At 43.4% G+C, this 19307-nt stretch overlaps 1 protein-coding gene and 1 pseudogene across 1 annotated transcript in view; one reads left to right on the top strand and one right to left on the bottom strand.

Moving 5' to 3' along the window:
* Positions 1-19307, top strand: part of Creb3l2 (cAMP responsive element binding protein 3 like 2) — a 123656-nt gene that overhangs the window by 46753 nt on the left and 57596 nt on the right. The gene's annotated exons all lie outside the window — the stretch shown is intronic.
* Positions 389-818, bottom strand: LOC106009920 (small ribosomal subunit protein uS8 pseudogene; annotated as a pseudogene).

Raw genomic sequence — 19307 nt, 5'->3', positions numbered from 1 at the left:
GTTAGTGTTTGAAGCATCAAATCAGGAGTATTTCCAATGAATTAAAAGCACCAGGAGAGAAGAGAAATTTTACATGCACCGCAGTTTGAAGGTTCACAGTAGCCCTTCCCATGTAGTCTAGGGAAAGTTATTTAATCTTTCTGACCTGTCTTGCTGTGAGGTTCTCATTTTATCGGTAATATTTCAATTCTTTTTAAACAAAATTCGAGACCAAGGTAGATTAGTGTTTTAAAAATCAAAGCAGTGGCTTTGCTTTCAGGGGTATCTGTTCAATTCTTCTCAGTTACTCTGTATTTCAAATTATTTCCTAATTTGAATGAAATTTTAATCACAAATGAGAAGTGAAAGTGCTAATTCACCTCACGCATATTTTTAGGCTTCAGGAATATTTTTTTTTTGTCCATTGAGGCATTTTATTTGTATGTTTTACATCCCTAGAAAAAGAATCCAAGAATTTTCTCTCCTGTGTGATTTTGTGTTGTTTCTTCATGGTCCATGATGCCAGCTGAGGTTGCCCATACAATGAAACCAAACTGACAGGGTGGGAGCAGATTATTTTACCATTTTTCCAGGACTTTTCAGCTGTACATCAAACCTGGGGCCAGTCACTCCACACTTGCTTAACCTGCCTATGAGGTTCACAACAATTTTTCTATCCCTGTGGTCATCAATGATTTCAAATTCGCCAATGTAACCATGCTTCATCATCACAGTTAGAAACCGGATGATGAGTTTGGAGCATGGCCTAATAAGGACCTGGAGTTTGCCTCTCTTTTTGGCATGTTGACGCTCTTGAGTGCATCAGCCAGGACAATCATGCGCACCGTTATGGCAGCACAGAAAGATGCCAGACAGAGGACAGAAATATTTTTGAACCTGGTATCTATGTTAGGCCCGCCAAGCTTAACAGGAGATGAGCCAGATGGCAGTACTGAAGGACTAATCTTAACATAGCCATCGCCACTCTATTCGTATCCTGTGGTGCTTAGCAGATCAAGATACCACTTCACTCCATTGGGCCCACTGCTCCTGGGATACCTTGTCTGTGCTGTTTGGTGGCTTCTTACTCTATGCAGACAGAAAAAGGGCCAGAATTTCTAAGGGCTGTCTGATGATGTTGTGACTGTGTATCTGTAACCACTTACCAAAAGGCTAGCAGAGACTGTTGGTTTATTGTGGTCATCCATTCTTTACCTTAAAAAGGGGTAGTGGCAGCTTGGTTAGAGGGATGCTGCCCTTTAAAAGTTTATTTGATGCTAAATGAGAACCCAGACTGCCAGGGGAGGACAGGGTGGGGTGGCTGCTGGCTGGCCGCAGTTGGAGAGCTGCATCCACTGCTGCAGGGCTTCCTAAGTCTGGCTGGGCCTTCAGTGACTTCAGCGCTGAGTGACTGGTGACGTCCATGTGAGGCAATGTCTGCAGCCTTCTTCCTTCTCCTGTGTAGGCTGAGAAGTTGTCCTGCTGTGTCTGGGACTGAGGGGTGCCCAGAGACAGGGGCCCCGAAGAGGGAAAATCTGGAGCAAGCGGGGGCAGTGGGTTGTCCTGCTTTCCAGCCTTCCTGCCTGTCTTTTTTTTTTTTTTTAACTGTCCTCGATTTCAAGGCTGAACAAGATAGGGAGATTTCCAGGGCCTTTCTTCCACTGATGCCCAGAAATGTCACTCATATGGACCTGGAAAGCCTGGCAAAAGAAAATAAAGACAGGGATGCTCCTTAAATAGTACAGATGCAGTGTGAGGTAGCTTTGGAGAAGGTGACACTCCCTGTCCTGCTCCTGACTCTTCCTTTCGATGAAAGCTTTTTGATAACAGCAAGCTGAGGCCACAGCAGTCAGAGCAGGGAGCAAACACGCCCACAGCCCCTGCCTGGCCACCCCTACTTCTGGGGGAAAGGAGAGGGGTATGTGGAAACTGGGGATTATGTCCCCTGGACCATTAATCTTTTCCGAAAAAAAGTATACAATTAGAGCAAAACATCACCATGCTATTGAGTCCCCAGTAGTCACAAGTGCTGTGGGTCATTTCCAGTTTCAGTTGTCATTGAGTCATTCCTCATGCACAGGCAGCCGGGGATTTAGTTCAGTGGTTCCACCACCTGCCCCTCATGCACAAGCAGAACAGATACACCCCATATCTCAGGGTCATAGGGCAGCATACTGGTTAAGCTTGTGTGGCTTCAAAAGCCCGGGCTGAAGCTCTGCAGGAGCCACTGAGAGTTTGATCTTTGTGTGATGGGGTCAGGGTTTCTCTGTCTCCCTGTGTATGATCCTTCAGGAGAGTTCCGTCTGTCCTTCCACACCTGCAGTTTTTTATCTGCCTGAATCTGCAGACCTGTGTGATATTACTCTCTGGTGTGAAAGACAGTGATGTTCTTTCCCTTCACAAAGGTCCTTTTTTTAATTTGACTACCAGTGTCATGAGAGCCTCTTCTTCATGCGGCTATCCAGCTGCAGCTGTTTGTAAGGTGCTTTGCATCAAGCATTGCCTGGGAACCATCATGAAAACAAGATTAGGTGAAGCATTTTTTTTCTATATTACAGTTGTTTTCTGTAAGGCCTGCCATCAGAAACAGCTCAGTGTGTACCCTTCTCGGCCTTAACTATGAGGAGGTAGGATGAGGATTGTTCCTCGGAGTCCAAATGTCTTCTCCAGAGTCGCACTCTGGGATAGTTATTGCCTACCCATACCTGCTTCCTCCACAACCCCTACAGTCCTTTCTTTTCAGGAGAATTGTGGATTGGGGCTTGTTGGCCCCTTTTAAGAACATTAGCATAAACCAACAGCAAATCACAGACACTATTATTTATCCATCAGCTCTTCCAAGCTCTGCCAGACTGGAGTGTGACTGGAGCAGTGAGAAGGCTGTCTCCATAATTGGGTCCTAAACGAGGGACTGTGTTACATGGCATGGCAGCTCATCAGCTGAGTGATGAGCAGGTTTTCAGCAAAACACCCCCAGGAGCCAGTCTCAGTTTCAGTCACCCACAGTGACATACAGGGAAAACCTCTAACCTGGAGCTCTGCAGTTTTCCAGGAAATAAATCAGGAAAGAGTCAAGTACATACATTAGGGGTCTTATTAAACGGTAGACATATTTGTCCATTCCTCCTGGAAAAAGATAGACAGGCAAAGAAATGACTACAGCTGGACTTGGGGTCAAAGGAGATAGAAAAATTAGGAAAACCTTCAAGTCCAGAAGTCAGCAAATTATTTGTCAAGTACCTCCCAAGTGACAGACAGGTGTCTGGCTAGGCGTGCTGGGTGGGGTTGCTGTTGACCAGTGAGACAGACAGTTCCTGTGTATTCCAGTGAGGCAGGGGCAAGGGTCATATAATAAAATCCAGAACAGATGAACCAATAAGCTAATTTTAGATAATGGCAAAAGCAACGGAGATGACAAAACAGCCCATGAGTCCAGCTGGAGAATGGGCACCGTCTTTCCAAGCTGGGCCTTGAGATGGGGGGCTGAGTCCTAGGATTTCACTTCAATGGCAGGGAGGGTTGGAAGGAGGCTGAATTTATAGACAAGATGGTTAATAGAGATCAAAACACAGAGATACTTTGATGAATTTAGATGATAAATGGAGTTCATGTTAGGAAGATCACTTCCAAGTTTCTCAGATGGTTTTAATTGCCTTTTGGGGAGCTGCCTAACGTGGTATTAGTCATAGAAATGACAATAAGAATGTTTAGATTTTTCTCACAGATACGAATGGATGAGAGTCTGCATTTGAAATCTTATTTTTAAATTATGAAAATGTATTGCCAATGTTAGAGGAAATAAAAGAAAAATCACCTATGTTTCCACTCTCTTACCAACATGATTATCTCCCCATGTTGTTCACATGTATGATTTTAGATAAAGTATAGCCTTTTAAATGGATGACAAGCATTTTCCTCTACTTCCTTCAACTAATATTTCATACTTGCAAGTTTTGATGACTAACTACTGTCCTTTCTCATTATTTACAGTGATGAACACTGAATTAGTGAATAATGGACTAGGGAAAATATGGAGTTAGATTCCTTTGAGCCTCTGATCATAACATTTTATCAATCAGTTAGTAATAACCTTGTTTTATGTGTGCTTCTGTTTAGAGACACCTTATTCAATGTATATTGTGGATTTATTAACAGGGAGCCATGGCCAAGAGCATGGTAACTTTTGCTTGAGCAGAGTTTTTCTCATGCCTGGATGCTTTGTGTTAGGCACATTGCAAGCTTCTTGTGTTATCGGTGCTAGGTAGCACTTCAGTACTGTGCATGCGGGGGGGCAGATTGCTAAGAAACAGCACAGAGCTGTGGACAACACAGCACTAAGCAGACTGAGAGAAGGACGCTTGTTTACAGTATGAGGGCTAGAACCAGGCAGAGCGTCACCTTCTTCAGCTCTAGCTGGGACATGTCCTTCACTTGACTCACATTTCTCACTGCTTTGCACAGATTTACAAATGACCACAAAAGTGCCACACATATTGATTTGGGGGTTACATATAAGTTTTGGCAAGTAGTCGAGTCCACAAACAAGGAATCTGTGAGCGATAAGGACCATTGTACTGTTCTACTGACTGGCTCCACATACTTAACTAAATCAGAAATGCCTTGCTTTGCAAGTGAGTCTGGTGTTTGTGTTGCATCCTCTTCACTCCCACCCCAAAGAAACCACATTTTAAAAGCATCTTGAAAGGATCGGTGGTGGGGAAGAAACAATCAGGCCTGATGAGCCTCAGTAGGAGATCATGATCATATTGCCTTACATTTAGGAGTGGCTTTCGCATTCATGCACTTTTGTGATGTGGTCTAATCTTCAGAAAAATAGAAGTGTGAATTGGTTGTAATCATCCCTAGATCTAACTGAAATGCCTTTTAGACCATCTACAGAAGCTGGGGTGAGTCTTGAACCTTTGTTTGACCAGTGCCTGCTTGGTGAGAATAGATATCTTATGAGAAGACACATGTGTCTTGTGCGGCTCACACACCCATAATAGTACCCACGACGGAGAACAGTGTGCTGAGAAGAGGGAGGTTTTCATAGTCAAGGGGACTGCTTTTGCTTTCCTGGCTGCATCCTTTCCTTAGATGTGCAACTTTGGGTAAGTTGTGAAATCTCTTTGGGCTAGTGTTTTCTCATTGGTAAAGGAGTGTAATAATTACCTAATTCATACGCCTGTTGTGAAGGTTTAATGAAATAACACATTTAGTTGTTTCCCCTCATTATACCTCTGATGATAAGACCTATGTTGACAAGGAGCTTATTGATGGATTCTTGGATAAAATCAATGAGCAATCCTGACAGTGCCCTTGATCTCCCAGCAACTCTGCCTGGAGATTGCTACTCCCAACAGCACCATTGTCGAATAACCAGTGTGCGCTGGCTTTTGTGTCTGTGAGTGTCTAAGCTAATGATATGTTTACTTTGATTTTTCCCAAAACACATTATTTTTTTCTTGGTGTGAGAAGCACAGATGCTCCAAAGCAAACAATGAAGAGCTCCTTGGATTTTTTTTCTGACCCTGGGGGAGTGTTGTCAAACTTTGTGTATGTGTCAGCGGTTGAATAAGGTGGTTTAAGGGGCTGGCAGGGTATACAGACCAAGGTCAAAGGACTGGTGAGGAAGATTCTGGTGCAGATGTGGCACTTATTTTATCAGTGGTAAGCACAAAAGAAGGAAATGACTTTCCCAGGAGCATTCTGAAGCTAGAGACAGCCTTCCCAAGTCTTTGGGTCCTTGGACCTGAAACCCCAAAACATTCCTTTTCTCCTGATAATTTTGCAATTAAATGAGAATATGTGGTCCTTCACATAATGTCTGCTTTGAGAGGCAGCTTCATCTAACAGTGATACAGTTTCCAAAATGTTCTTTTTAAAACTTCTGTGGGAAGTTAGCAGACCAACCCCAACTACAAAGGTGCTCTTATAAGGTCACTATGACCCTCATAATAGTAAAGATGATGGGGTCAGCAGTCTGAAGTGGCTATTTCTCTCTGAACTTTGACATCTGGTATCTCCCTGAGAGGGAAGATATTTATTTGTGCTGACTTGGCCTTTGAGATTACTCTGAAACCATGATCTCTGGACCCTCATGTGAGCCAGAGACTCATTTCTCAACTAGAGACAAGGACACCTTCATGCACACCATATTTTGAACTTCTGTCTATTCTTCTGCTAATGTCCCATCATATTTCCTATTATATCTGTGTGTCTCAATTATATTTCACACTCATAGGGCATAAGCTGCTGACATACAGCCACCCTTAAGCGTGGGACAGAGTCACACCAGATGAAAGCAGTGCTCAATGATCCTTCCATTGTTGCTGAAACCAAAAGTCCAGATTCCATTATTTGGGCAAGGCCAGAGGACAAAGATGACAAAATGTCCGTGCTGTGTCTTCTAGAAGCCTGCAGAGCTCCTGGATAGGGATGGCCAGCTTATTTTCATGTGGCTGATTTTCAGTAGTGCACAATTATTCACTCTGTCTATTCAACAGGAAGAGTCAAGCTAGATGCTTTGTGTTTTGAGCCCAGCACCCTTGGGAAAAGGCTAGAGGACCTTGTTAAAGATTTCCAATTGCCTTGGCCAAAGCGAGTCAGTATCCTGTTTCCTCCTCTTACGTGTTGTGGGTATCTGGGATAGTGAACAGTCTAACCGTGAGAAGTCCAGGGGGAGATGGAGCTGAGACACTGAAATTCTAATAAAGTTGCTTTATTCCAACTTTATAGAGGTGGAGGAGAGAGAAACTTCATGTGTTTGGTCTCTACTGAAATGTTTTTCTGACTGCTAAGATCGAGCTTATGCATTATGTGAGAAACATAGTTGGATCCTGTTTTAAGTTTTGGCAAGAGTTAGCACCAGCCTCAGTAACGGATAAGCCAGTGTGTTTTAAATAGTCCTTGAAAGCTTTTAGCTGGAAGACAGCATCTCTGTATCTCCAGAACTCAGTTACATGATGCATAGTGAATTCCTAATGTATCTTAGCTGAATTGAATCTGGAGTTGTCAGACAGCAAGGGTGGGATTGAGGAGTGTGGAGACCTAAAGAGAGCGAGTAAAGCAGAGTGTAGTGTTGCAAGATCCCCAGGGTTAGGTGTAGAAGAGGTGCTGCTGGGTCAGGTAAGGAACCTTGCTCACTCATGGAACCAGAAACCAGAGTGGAAGGTCTTGCTGCACTGAGCAAGGGTGGGAAGCTCCACAGCTACAAAGGAGCCAACTACAACTGGCCCGAGAGATCTTGGCCCACCATAAACCTCCTGCAAAGGCAGGGCACAGGGAGGAAGTGGCTGTAGAGATGAATATTCAAGAAACATAACCAGCCAAGCCAGGCTTTGATTATAGTCTTAAGTGAGAACCCAAAACATGTCTTATGTGAATGTGTCCATTTCCTGTATTTCAAAAATTCCTCCTCCTTCCATCCCTCAGTTTTCTTGTAAGTTTCTTTAAAAAAAAATTCTTGGCTTAGACCATCAGGAAAAAAAGAGACCTACTCAACCTAGGCCAGGAAAGAACCGCAGACCTGCTACGCGTGAGGCCAGGGATGCAGTGTCAGCCATCATCTTACACTGTAACCTGACTTCTCAGAGAGTGAGCAGAGGGAAGAGGGGCAAGCTTCAGGTTCCAGAGACCACCAGTCCTGGAGGAAGAAGAGGAGGAAGAGGGCCAGGGCCATGCTGTCCCGAGTGAGGCTGGCTGGCAGGGTCGTAGCTTTTCCAACTCTCACATTTGTCCTCAGGATTCATTTCTCTCCCAACCAGCAGCTCTCAGAGGGTGAACACCAAGAAGAGAGAGTGTAGGCCAGGGAGTGGACAGTAGGGGGCCAGCTGGTAGGTGTATCACTCTCCTATTGCTACGTGTATTCATCTGCTTCAGCTGCCGGAACAAAGCACTATAGATGGAGTGGCTTAAGCAGTGGGCATTTATTTCTCAGTTTTAAAGGCAGGGAGCCTCAGATTAGGGTGCAGAATGTTCAGATTCTGGACCCTTGTTTTTGGCATTCTAGACAGCTGCCTTCTTCTGTCCTCAGAGGACATGAATCCCATCATGAAAGTCCTACCCTTGATGACCTCATAAGTCAAATGATCTCTCCAAGCTCCATCTTCAAATACCATCACAGTGGGGTTTAGGGCTTGAACATATGTATCTTTTTTGGAGGGGGCACAGTTTAGCTGATAGAACCACTAATAAATTTCTGCAAATGTGGTGGCTTAAAACACAACATTTACTCTCTTTAAAGGCTGGGCACGGCCCAGCCAGATGCTCTGCTCCCTGATCTTGCTCCAAGCCATAGTCAGGTGTCAGCTGGGGCTGCAGCCTCATCTGAAGCCCAAGGTCCCCTCTCAGGCTCACCTGGTTGCAGGCAGAGTTGAATTTTATGCATCTGAATGACTTTTGGTGGCTTGCCTTCTCCAGACTAGCAGGAGGAAATCTCACAGCCTTTTAGATCCTCTTTTGAAGGGGTCTCCTGGGGAGATCAGTCCCACCCAGGATATCACCCTGCTTTATGTTGCTGGGGATTGAATATAGGACCTTTGTACTGAGCTATATCCCCAGCCCTTTTTTGATTTTGATTTTTAATTTTTTATTTTGACTCACTAAATTGCTAAGTGGCTTAGGTTGGGATCATACTTTTGATTCTCCTGCCCCAGCTTCCCCACAGTGCTGAGATTAGAAGCATGCACCATTACACCCAGAGACAATCTCACTTTTGATGCACTCAAAGTCGACTCGTTTGGGGCCCTAATTACATCTACAAAATTACCGCCATGGTAAGGTAACCCAGCCCCCACAGGCACACCATCTACCTTCCTTCTGTGCTACCTGCCCACACTCAGAGCACGGGGCACAGCCATGGCTCACACAGCAGAGAGCATGGAGCTCAGGGGATGTCGAGGAACTCAGCCTGCCCCTGGGCAGGAGAACGAGTGGCAGTGCTTGTCTGTTCCCTCCATCAACCAAAGAAGATGGATTTAGCAGACTGTAATGGCGTGTGTGTGTGTGTGTGTGTGTGTGTGTGTGTGTGTGTGTAGGGGGACTGTTTAGATTGAGGGATCAAAATATTTCAGGTGTTTATGGCTGGTGGCTACAAGTCATGAAAAACAAAATCACACTAAATACGATCCATCACGATTCTCTTGCTAGGTGGCTACTCTGTAAGACAGGTGAGGGAGGAATAGGTTGATGGGGCTGGCCTTGTTGGTCTCTAGTTTTCAAGGCTAGGTCTTATTTTCAGGGAAACATGGTTTAACATAGGAGATAAAATCGGAGAGCAGATTTCTGTCCATGTAATATTGAAAGTGTCAGGAAACACAATTGATGACTTGGCGTGTGATTGTCCCATAGACAGGTCTGTGTTGTAAGATGGCACCTTCCAGTGGGCTGTTTATTTATTTAACAGGAGCGGAATATCTAACAGCCATTTTCTTCAGCTAGAAAATGTGGCATCTAATCAGCTTTCCTCACAGTTCTTTGTTCCTCAAACTACTTAGACCAGGTCTCACTTAATTCAATTAAATGGAGCCTGTTGTTTTTCTTCTTATTATTTTAAGAAATGACTTTTTCTCCTGTTATTAACTCATAGATTTTCACTGTAGAGAATGCAGATAGAAATAAAAAGCACTTATACCATAAATCTGTCCGTGTTTCTATGTTCCAGTTTTTTAGAAACAATTTTTTATTTTATCACTGAAATTGTAAAGATGAATCCAGTTGTAATTTAGATATATATTTTGGACATCTTTATGTGTTATGAACTAACTATGCAGTAGCATTTTGAATAGCCACTTCCATACATGTTCGTTTGTTTGGACAGTCTTGTAGGAGCCATTTTGGAGTTCAGGCAGGGATGGCAGGCAGGTCAGGGTTGTCCCCTTTGCTTGGTAGCTTGGTCTGTGTGATGATGAATCTGAGTTTTCAGCCATTCTCTGAGGTCCAATGATTCACCGCCTGCAGCTTACAGAGGCCAAACTTGTGCTTTGTGTTTACTTTTTCCCTGGTCAGTTCCCAAGGCTGAGTGTAGAATTTTTAAATACCTCTTTTGTGAGCCAGCACCCCTAATAAACAAACCGCTTTGTCGAGACTGGGAGTATTAACACTGGCACAGGCTCCTAATTTGACCCAGCATTGCAGGCCCACTGCACCTCCCTTCTGCACACAGGCCCTGTGTGCAGCTTTGTGAATTGCTGTTTTTCTTTCCCCTTGCCTTCTAAATGGGCTGCTGGTGGCAAACATCTGTTTAAGAAGGATCACTTTATTAAAGCCTAAATTTTAAGAGCTAGTTCCAAGTTTGGCCTATTAGCAACCAGACCCTGCAGATGTGAAGAGCAGATTGTTGGGATGAATGAGGAGAAGGAGCTGAGATACTTGGGGGTGGAGTGGCAGGCATTGGGGACTTACAAGTCCGTGATTGAGGCAGGCACCCAGAAAACTTTTTGGCCTCATGCTATATCTCACTAAAATAACGGAAGGACTGGGATTGGCATAGCAATCCCCAGTGGTCCAGCTGAGCCTATGTTTTGAAAGCTCACTCCTTTGGATGTATATGGGAGCAGTTCTGGTGGTCATTATGATGGGGAAGGAGAAGCGGCTAGTGTTTAGTGTCCAGAGATCCCGTGATGTGTAAGTCAATCCACAGCAAGGAAGAATCTTTTTACCTAAGATGCCTCATGATCTGATTAAGCACCTCAAACTACTTTAGGATGTTTTGAATTTTTTTTTTAGGAATGGTGCGGAGACTAAGGGAGTGTGACCTTGAATTTTTCTGGTGCTTCTAGAAGTTGTCTAGCCCTATCGCCTCATTTCCCATAGAATTTCAACTGAAATAGAAGGGTCTTGGTCTATGTTTGCAGAGTTGTGTCAGGAAAAACTAGTATAGGACTTTTGAAGACTGATATTTTTTTCTCCATCTGTACTTGGCCTGCACAGCTTGAGTCATTTTTTTCTGATAAAAGCCTGTTGGGTTGTTCGTCTTGTAGACCAGCTGTGGAAAGGGTGGAAATCATCCAGTCCTGTCCAGCTGTCAGCTCAGCCATCCTCGGGGGAAAGAATTCTTTGCCAAAAGAGTCTCGGAAAAGTCCACGGAGAGGGGGTTTCAGGGAACACTGACTCAGGCTGGAGATTTGTTTCCAGGCTGTTTTATTCTCTGAAGTGTGAGAGGAGGCGGCCTCAGTCATCATTGGTCTGTGAGCGTCAGAGGTGCAGGGAGCCTGGGAGCCATCTGGCTCCACTTCTTTATGTTGCATTCTGAAAAAGAGACCAGAAGAGGTTCAGTGACTTGCCAGAGGTCACAGACCCAAGTAGGGACAGAGCTAGTTTTAAAATCCAAACCTTTTGATTCCTCATAAAACATTCTTTCCACTAACCAGCAGGTTCCTTGTATTATTAACTATTGAAGCTTTCCTGACTTCCTTTCTAGAAGATTCCTCATTCCCAACAAGGCATTCCATCGTTAAAATATTCAAACCTCATCAATTTGCTAAGACTATTGGCTTCATGGGTTAGAGAGAGAATCTTTTATGGCCACAGGGCAAATGCTCCTTATTCCTGCTGCAGTAAGCAGTTATTGTCAGTCTTGAAAAAAAAAAAATCAGAAACATTGTTTTACATTGTCTTTTAGGAGAAAATTACTCAAGTGAGCTATTTGGTAACAAGTGTTAACATGTGGAGGTTGCATATATTTTCCAGAGGGACTCTGCAGAGTATCTTTTGTTTCCTTGTTTTCATAAATCCTAAAATCACTAGTCTCCATGCATGGCCTTTCTTAGAAAGAGAATGTCATGGGCTCTTTTTGCCTTTTTGCCTTTCCTAGACATTCTGCAACTCTCCTGATTTCAAACTAAGAAGAATGGCGGACTGTAGCTAGGTGATAGGGAGAGGTTATCTGCCTAATGACAAGAGCACTCAGCGGCTTACCTTTCAGCATACCTGGGCTCCACATCCATGGGAAAATTGGGAACCTGCTATCTGTGGCGAAAGGTTTGACTACTGTTTGGGACCAGAGTGCAGAACCTGTGTATTAGGATGTTCCTTCAACCCGTTTGTTCCATTTCACATCTCTGTGCTGGCCTCTGTCAGACTCTCAGCTGCCTTGTTAGTGATGATCTCATTTTTCACAGTGGTTACTTTGGGCTTTTGGGGCCTTTTTTTGCTAGCAGTTCTACCAAAACAGGGTCTTGGTAATTCTTCGGTTTAACTCTGACCAGTTCCCTCATAAAAGTTTGGGTGAGAGGTTTACATACAAATTATAATTGCTGGTTAAAACAGAAGAGCACTGAGGAATCATGTGGATGTGGTCAAATCTGATGATTTACGGAAGAATCATAGGGAATGAGGCAGTTGCATTGAGACTGGAGATGAAGGCCTGATTTTCAGAAAAGGGGAAAGGCAAATCTATCAGTTATAATTGGTGAACTGAACATTGAGCCCTTTGGTAGGGCACATTGGAAGCTTGTATGAAGTCACTGAGGAAAAATGGAATTTGGTGAGCCTTATCAACTTTTACAGTATGAATAGGATGGTAGATCAACAAATGCTTAATATCATGTCCCAATCCTAGCAAGTAATAAAAGCAATAAAACTGCTAATATTTATTAAGCTGTAATTGTGTGGAAGGAAGGATTCTAAATGGATAGAGAAATATCAAATTCTGCTTATTTGGGGGATGTGGGTAGTACTTTAGTGCACCTGACTTCAACTTGAATGTTTAAAATCATGGAGCTTGCTTTTCCCATCTCTCATGTCTAGGAGTGGGACCGGAGTTAGTGACTTAGCCAGAGGCCGGTAGCATGGAGTGACAGAGCTAAAAGGTGGCTCCTCACTCCCCTGTGCTTCAGCATAGTCTGTCCTAAGCAACTATGGAGCTTTCAGATTCTCGGAGCATTTGGAGGTAGAAGAGAGTTCATTACTTCAGTTGGTTTAGTTCATAAGAGGGAGAAGCAGGCAGGAGCAGAGTCAGTGGCTGCGGTTGCTAACCAGCTCGCCGAGGTAGAGGTAAGAGCTAACCATGTGGGTGACTGGGAAGCAGCCTTCGTATCTGAAGCCCATACACATTTTCTCAGCTAATTTTCATCAACAGTACCATTTCCTATCTGGAGTAGACTAGCTGTGAATTCATTGTATCTTCACTGCAATTTTGAACAGAAGATCGTATTTCTCAGTTTTCATATGGGATAGAAAAGCATGAGTGATTTGACCGGGGTTATTGCTAATAATTACAGACCTGACTTAGAATCCAGTCGTCCTCTGGTAGGCTAAGAGGTTTGGTACCAGGATCCCCATGGTTATCAAAATCTGCGGATACTCAGGTCCCTTATATAATGTGGCTTAATATTTGAATGTAACCTACGCACTCCTTCTTATATACTTCAAATCATCTCTAGATGATTGACAAGATAAGTGCCGTGGAAATATTTGTTATAGTTTACCTTTAGCAGTAATGACAAGAAGAAAGACTGTACAGATTCAGCACAGACACAGGTTTTATTCAAACACCTGCAATCCATGGTTGGTTGAACCTGCTGATGTAAAATCTGCTGCTGTGTGTGGTGTCTGACGCACATGTCCAGTGCATACAACACCATGTCACTTAGCTCAGGACTCCTGGTGTGTGCAAGCTGTCATTCCATAGAGATGGGGACACACGAGAGGTCTGACGGAACAAGGGTGTAGGTGACTGTAAGCCAGAACCCAGCCCGGTCTCCTGGTTTAATGACCCGTGGTAATCCTGTTGCTCTTCTCTGGGGTGAAGGCAATGAATCACTCCCTGTGCACTTACACAAGACAGAGAGTACCTTGTACTTCTGAAGCATTTTCCTTTTTTCCAGTGTGTCATTCTAGGATGAGATTATCTCAGTCGTGCGTAGGACATCATTGGCTCCCGAATAAAGCATAGGTTTCCAAGAGGTGTGCATGCCATGTTTTTTTTTGCCCTGAAAACTTCATGTCTTGGTTACTTTCTTGTTGCTGGGACAAAGTACATAACACCCACAAGTTAAAGGAGGAATGGTTTATTTCAGCTCACAGTTTGTAGAGGTTTCAGTCCATAGCCAACTGGTTCCAAGGTAGGGCAAGATGGCAGAGGAGAAAGAGCTCATGGCATGGTAGGAAGGAAGCAGCACATCTTCTTTCTTCTTTCCATTTTTATTCCATCCAGGCTAGAAGCCTATTGGTTGGTGCCACCTACACCCACAGTGGGGATTCCCTTTTCAGTAAGTCCACCATCCACACCCAGAACAGTGCTAACCTAGTCAGTGGACTAATCTTGTTATCACACCCATGACCCAGCCACCTCTCAAAAGCCCCACCTGTGAGTGCATGAGGCTTCGGGGGACATCTAGATATAAGCCATAACACTCATGACCCCTTAATTTTCTCCAAGTGACATCTTTGACATTGGATCTTGACTTGGAGGCAAAATTGCTCCATTGCAAAATGTATGTTCTACTCAGTGAATCCCATAGAGGTCACCTGTGGGAGCCTCTTCAGTTTCTCATTTGGAGACACTCATGTTTAGTTTCTCTTGTTATCATATCTGTAGGGTAAAGAGCTCACTCCTCAACTCGGAGTTCATGTACCACTTTGGACCTTAGTTTTCTCAAATTGGAAGGACCAGGTTGGCCTAGACCCGTAACGGCAAACCTTTTAGAGACCAAGTGCTAAACTGTGATCCCAAACCACTTATTTATCACAAAGTGCCAACACTACAATTAAACCTGAATGCTGAGGTTTTGATTTAGAAAAAGCAACTCATACATTAACATCTGTTGTCTTAGAAGAAAAACACAATAACACATGTGCCATAGGTTCACTGCCACTGGCAAAGACAATTTCTCGTGTTTCTTCAAGTTATACTAGTCTTATGATTTGGAGGCTGCTGCCATAATCCAAAGTGTTGGGGAATGTCAAATACCACTCTTTAGTTCTTCGAATGTAGGACTCAACAGGGAGCAAACAATGAATGTCTTGGTTTGCACCTGCTGGGCTGATGATGTGTACTGGGGATGCTTTCTGTCGAAGAGAGTAGATGGAACAGAGAGAGGAAGCTCAAATCTGCACTGATCCTATTGCAAGAGATCACTCCCCCAAAATCTCCAAATTAACTTACAGGGTGAGGATGTAAAAGGCTGAAAATTGCGAATTGAAGGATAAAGGACACAAGGAATATCAACAAGAGATAAAGCACTAATCCAGGATAGCCTCTTTAGGGAATTGAGCTGGAAGATAGTAAATAAAAAATTTACAATTATTTTAATTCTGACTATGGGGAGTTTGGGCTTACACTGTATTATGTTGGAGGCTCTTAAGTGTGTGAGGGTAGAGGGGAAAGGGATGAAAAAAGAATTACGATTTGCTGTGTACATGTACCAGCTCTCCCTCCACGAGGAATGTAGTCATTACTATGTACTGCAAACATGTACTGCTAGAAAATAAAAATTGAAAAAAAAAAAAAGAAGCAAACACACATGTTTTGTTGGCTTTGGCATGTAGCGCGGACCAGACCAAGAGCCCCACTGTGTAGTCAGAAGAATCTGAGGTCAGAGTCTAGACTTAGTGTTGGAAATAGAGAACGGGAGAAGAAAGAATTGGCCATGAAGATGGCAGCTATTCTGTGTCCCAAGTCTCTGTAGCTTCCCTACTGTAGATGTAGAAAAGAGAATTGCAGATGGGAAGTGGTGAGCTCCGTCGGGGATTCACATTTCTCGGTGAGATTCAGCTGCCTGTTGTGGCAGAAGGAAGAAGCAAGAGCAAGACTCAAGAGATGGTTTGAGTTTCTCAAAATAAATCAAAGAGGACTCCTTCATCCAACATGGGTATTTCTGGCCAGCTCCACCTGCTCTAAAACTTCCCCTTCCATGAGTATGAGGAAGTTGCCCTACTCTTGAGTCCAAATTAAAATTCCAAGAGCATTTCTTTTGCACAGTTAGGAATCTGAGCCCTGAATTCTGTGTGTTAGTGACTGGGAAGCATAGGGCCATGCTAGAAGTGTCTGGGTAAGGGTGCTGGAAACCAGGGATCTTGTCCCACCCCTCTCTACTCCAGCATCTCTACCCTCTGCATAATTCTCAGTCGTGCAAAGACCAGTCGCAGTAACGGTGTGGAAGCGTTTGTCCTGGATAAACCACTTACATGGAAAGTGATATTTACTATACAATTTTTATTCCTGTGGGGACTGATTGGATACCTTCAGGCCATGGAAGTTGAGGCCCTCTATTAGGCAAGAGTCTAGTTTGGATTCAGAAAGAATCAAAAGGTCTATTTTGGCGACATTTGCAGCTGTAGCTGTAAAGAGCCAAGAAGTAAACAGATGGGATTTGTTGGTGTTAGCTCATCGGATCTGTTAGGTTTCCTTTGCAACTAGAAGCCACCTCTGGGTTATTTCTCCCTTAAACCCATTAATGATTTGTTTGTATTGTGAGAGGACATTCTTTCAAAGAAGCAATGGATTTTTTTTCACATTAAATTGCAAGAACTGTGGTGGGCCATTCAGAAATGGACGGCATTTGGAGAAAGGTCATACTTACTTGCTTTACGATAAAAAATTATGTAGTTTTAAAGGAATTTGTATTGGTGCATAGCCCTTGAAGCAAACACTGTATATATAAATTCATGTTTATATAATAAGTAAGTTAAGGAAAACTTTTAAAAAATTTAGAGCAGTTTGAGAGTCAGAACAAAATTAAGCAGAAATTATAAAGATTTCACCTGCATCCCCCACCTCCACACATGTATAACCACCCCATTACCAACCTCCCACAGCAGAGTGGTCCATTTGTCACAGTGGGTGGACAGACACTGATGCACCATTACCTCCCAAAGTCCATAGTTTATACTTAGGCTTAACCTTGGTGTTTTTCTTTGTGTGAGTTTGGGCAAATGTATAATGATATATATCCAGCATTAGTTTCTTTCTCTTTTTTCAAATTTTAATTTTTACCAGTACACATTTGGAGTACATAATGATTGCATTCACTGTTGGGAGCTGGCACATTACATAACATCTTCATTCTTTTCCATCCCCTCCTCCCCAGAGTAGTTTCATGGCCCTAAAAGTCTCTGTGCTCCACTCACTCACACCTCCCCAAAATGACTCTTTACAAAACATAAAATATATCCTATAGGTGGATTTATTTTATAATTCCTTTTAGTAGCATATAGCACCCTTCAATGGATTTGATTGAACTTTTTTTTAACATATAGAGAATGGCACATCTAAACACAGATATTCCTTGTTTAACAGCCTGTTGGTTTAATTACTGTTCAGACCTAAAATCTGATGCTTGGACTTATGATCCACATCTGGATTTACAACTCGGGAATGTGAGCGGCAGCACGGCCTTATGGTAGCTTCTACAGCACAGTACTGTGATTTCTGCTGATTGAGCTGTACAGTACAGTACCGTAGTTTTATGCTCTATGCATCACAGCACTGCACATAAGAGTTATGGAAATAAAAGCAAAGCCATCGAGCTGGAGTTTCCTTTTACCATTTCTTTGTTCTGAATACTGTAAACTATATACAATTCTTCATTTAAGGGCCCATTCACTTAATGACCCAGTCACAGGACCAGAATTCGATTGCTAAATGAGGAGCATCTGTACTACAAACCAAAGTTTGCATATTTTGGGATAGGACTGACTCTAAAAGACAAGTTCTGTTATTGCTCATGAGATTTCAGTAAAACAAATAGCACTTCACCAAAGCAAAACAAAACCAAGAAACAACTCCTCCCCACAAACCCTCACTTCTTGTGTAATAAAAAAATGCTCCAAGGCTCAGCCCTAATGTTTTATTTAGAGAAATATGCAATAGACAGAAGATCCATCTGTTTGGCTGGAGGGAAGTGTTGGTTTGTAAAGTGAATTTGAGGCATGTCCTCTAAATTATTTCTTGTCACCTTGCCCCCCCACATCACCTACTTCTGTGTCTCCAGTCTGTGGAGTATCCTGAGCTCCAAGCAATGCTTCTAGCTGAGATCTGCACCTGAGAGCAGACGTTTCATCTTGAAGTCCACAGTGGGGAGGTTCCATTTCCAGACAGCAGGGCTGGGCTGGGAACTTGGACATTTGGGGAGGGTAGATGTGGACTCTCGCTGCTGGCTGCAGGGTTCCCTTACCTGAACCTCATTTCCTGCTGAACCCCATCCCTCTCCAGGACAGGAGTCACACAGCAAACAAACCCACAAAGCAAAAAGAGGACATTTTTTTCCTCCTCCTTCTTCCAAGAGGGAAAGTTTTTGTAGTTCCGTTTTATGTTGCCTGGAATATTTTAGAAAATTACAGGGCTTTGTAGCTGGGTAGGTTGTTAGCCGTGGCCTATAAATATTCGTGTGTGATTACTGCTATCTCTGCTGGCTGTACTTAAACATTGGAGCCATGGAGTCCCCTCCCATTTGTGACAGACTTTGGAATGGTGAGTAGGGCTATGTGTATGTGCCTGCCATGTTGCAGGCAGGATCATGGAGAGCATTTATGATATTCTCCACAGGGTCCACAGATCAGAGAAAGGGAATAAATAGCTGATCAAGTCTGAAATATCCTCCACCACTCCCTTGACACATGCACTAATACATACACACATTACTTTACAGGGAAAGAAACTGCGTGTGTAGAAGAGGTGAATGCAGCCAGTGGTGTGCAGGGATAGGAGCAGAGTTTGCTGCTTTGCTTTTGCCCTCTAAGGCGGCCTGTTGAGTGATCACAAGATGGCAAAGCTACCTTAGAATGGGCTCGCTAAGCACCGTGGATAATGGGGGCACAGGATGTACATTATGGATAACTTGTGCCTTGGGACAGTCCTTTTTACATGGCTTCCCTTTTTCCGTAGTTCTGCCCATCTTCTGCCTGGCACAGTGCTTTACCCAGATTGTTGCCCCTGTGTGTGGGAGGAGTGGACCTCAGGCACTAGTACTGTGAGAAGTTGACTTAGTAACTCTAGGCACCAGGGCTCTGAACTCAAGTGTTACAGACCCTTCATTTTCTCCTCACCTTATTCCCTTTGTTCACCCCCACGACTTCACATCTTGACACACTTCTTAGCAACAGATCACTCTGCCACTCCACCTTACAGGTTGTGTTTGACAATTTGTTCATGATCTGCAAACATAAGTTTAAATGCTTCAGAGATATGGTAATTTTTTTAACAAAATAAGTAGTCGTTTTTCCTAATTTATCTGATTTGTAAATTTGGAAATGTCTTAAACATCTAATGGCACTTAATGATAATTTTTTAGGAGGCCCACATTTTAATTCACGTTTGCTCTCTGTTTCACCAAAATGCTATCGAATGATCACAAATCCAGATGAGACTGGTTGGATGCTCAGAA

Source organism: Heterocephalus glaber, unplaced genomic scaffold (genome assembly GCF_053883595.1).
Source record: "Heterocephalus glaber isolate CG9 unplaced genomic scaffold, H.glaber_assembly_v1.0 deba00000621, whole genome shotgun sequence".
NCBI lineage: Eukaryota > Metazoa > Chordata > Mammalia > Rodentia > Bathyergidae > Heterocephalus > Heterocephalus glaber.
Note: the sequence above shows the minus strand (reverse complement) of the source record. Positions and strands in the feature narration are given on the sequence as shown.